The sequence below is a fragment of the Peromyscus leucopus genome, chromosome 3 (assembly GCF_004664715.2).
Source record: "Peromyscus leucopus breed LL Stock chromosome 3, UCI_PerLeu_2.1, whole genome shotgun sequence".
Classification (NCBI taxonomy): domain Eukaryota; kingdom Metazoa; phylum Chordata; class Mammalia; order Rodentia; family Cricetidae; genus Peromyscus; species Peromyscus leucopus.
Window position 1 is genome coordinate 133,155,383 of NC_051065.1, and position 2,639 is coordinate 133,158,021.

At 48.7% G+C, this 2,639-nt stretch overlaps 1 pseudogene; it reads right to left on the reverse strand.

Annotated features, from left to right (window-relative positions):
* Positions 1 to 1,418: 1,418 nt before the first annotated feature.
* Positions 1,419 to 2,418, reverse strand: LOC114695068 (annotated as a pseudogene).
* Positions 2,419 to 2,639: the final 221 nt, after the last annotated feature.

Sequence of the window (2,639 nt, forward strand, 5' to 3'; positions counted from 1 at the left end):
TTTGGTGAGGCTCTGCTTCCTAAAGGCTCACAACAGTGCTACCAGGTAGAGTGTTTGAACACGAGAGCCCATGGGAACACGTCACACTCAGCCACAGTAGTGCTTTGCTTGTGTAGGATAATGAAATAAATGATAAGAATAAAAGCCAGATGGGGATGGAGGAATGGATCAGCAGTTAAGAGCACTTTCTGCTCTTTCAGAGAACCTGAGGTTGGGGTTCCCAGAATCTACATAAGGTACCTTACAACTGCCTATGACTCCAGCTTCAGGGGATCTGACACCCTTTTCTGGCCTCTGAAAGCATTGCACACAGATGCACACACATACACACACACACACACACACACACACACACACACACACACACACAATTATAAAAATGTAGATTGTCTAGGATGAATTTTGCCCCCTCCCCCACTTCTTTCTCAGCCTCCTTTTCTTTTGAGACAGGGTCTCATTATGCTCCCCCAGGCTAGCCTCGAACTCACCTGCCTCTGATGCCTGGGTGCTGGATTTAAAAGCATGTACAATATTACACCTGGCCTTCCTTTTCAAAAACCATTTATTAAAAAAACTTACATTGATTGTATTGTGTGTATGTGTGACAGTTGTCTGTTCATGCCTTCCACCATGTGGGTCCTGGGGACTGAGCTCAGGCCATCAGCAAGCACCTTCACCCACTGAACCAGCCGTGTGTGTGTGTGTGTGTGTGTGTGTGTGTGTGTGTGTGCGCGCGCGCGCGCGCGTGCATGCATCTACATAGAGGTGTCCAGATGCCCTTGGAGACTAGAAGAAGTTCTCAAATCTTCTGCAGCTGGAGTTATAGGTGGTTGTGTGCTGTCATGTGGGGGCTGGGAAAGAGCTCAGGTCTTTTGGGAGAGCAACCATTGCTCTTGAATGCTGAGCCATCTCTGCAGCCCCCGGACTTCCTGTCTTTTGTTTATTCCAGGTTGGTAAAGCACCCGTGTGTGTGTGTGTGTGTGTGTGTGTGTGTGTGTGTGTGTGTGTGTGTGTGTGTATGGTTCTCCATGTCCCTGACTTTGTAATTTTTGTCATACAAACAGACATGCTTGTTCTCCAAAAATAATTGACTTGTGATGAAATGTCAAAATAGATCATTGGCATCTTCCAGACGCTTTTTGGTATTTTACCAAATTTAGTGATGAATGTGTTTTGTTTAAAAAAAACAGAGAGCATGATTAATGCTATAATAATATGTTATGTACAAACCAGTCTGAATGCCTTTTCTTTATCAGAAGTTTTCTTTCTTTCTTTTTTCAATGGGTGCAGTTAACTTTATTGATGGCATTCAAGAGAGTAGGGCTCCCTAAGCCCCTCCTGTTATTCTGGGGGTCTGGGATGAAAACTGAGGGAAACGCTCAGTGTCGGGGCTGAGTTGGGACAGGAAGGGCTTCTTACTACTTGGAGGCCTTGGAGACCATGAGGTCCTCCACCCTGTTGCTATAGCCGAGTTCATTGTCATACCAGGAAATGAGCTTCACAAAGTTGTCATTGAGAGCAATGCCAGCCCCAGCATCGAAGGTGGAAGAGTGGGGGTCACTGTTGAAGTCGCAGAAGACAACCTGGTCCTCAGTGTAGCCCAGGATGCCCTTTAGTGGGCCCTCAGATGCCTGCTTCACCACCTTCTTAATGCCATCATACTTGGCAGGTTTCTGCAGACGGCATGTCAGATCCATGACAGACACATTGGGGGTAGGAACATGGAAGGCCATGCCCGTGAGCTTCCTGTTCAGCTCTGGGATGACCTTGCCCACAGCCTTGGCAGCACCGGTGGATGCAGGGATGATGTTCTGAGCAGCCCCATGGCCATCACACCACAGCTTCCCAGAGGGGCCATCCACAGTCTTCTGGGTGGCAGTGACAGCATGGACTGTGGTCATGAGTCCTTCCACAATGCCAAAGTTGTCATGGATGACCTTGGCCAGGGGGGCTAAGCAGTTGGTGGTGCAGGAAGCATTGTTGACAATCTTGAGTGAGTTGTCTTACTTCTCATGGTTCACACCCATCACAAACATGGGGGCATCAGCAGAAGGGGCAGAGGTGATGACCCTTTTGGCCCCATTCTCCAAGTGGACCCCAGCCTTCTCCATGGTGGTGAGGACACCAGTAGACTCCACAACATACTCGGCACCAGCCTCACCCCACTTGATGTTGGCGGGATCTCACTCCTGGAAGATGGTGATGGCCTTCCCGTTGATGACAAGCTTTCCGTTTTCAGCCTTGACTGTGTCGTTGAACTTGCCATGGGTAGAGTCATACTGGAACATGTAGACCATGTAGTTGAGGTCAATGAAGGGGTCATTGGTGGCAACAATGTTCACTTTGCCAGACTGGAAGGCAGCCCTGGCAACCAGGCGTTCAAATACAGCCAAATCCATTCACTCCGACATTCACCATCATGTCTCAGGGATGAGGCTGGCACTGCATGAAAAGACATGGCTGTCTCTGGAACAGGGAGGAGCAGAGAGCCCAGGAGTTTTCTTGATGTGTGACATCTTCAATGTGTGCGGCAGTGTGAAACCTCTTCTTATTTTCATTGGAGCTGATGAACTTTCCAAGTCCTCTCCGTGTGTCTGTAAGTCCATCGCCCCACTGGCTTTGGCTGCCTTTTCTTTGTC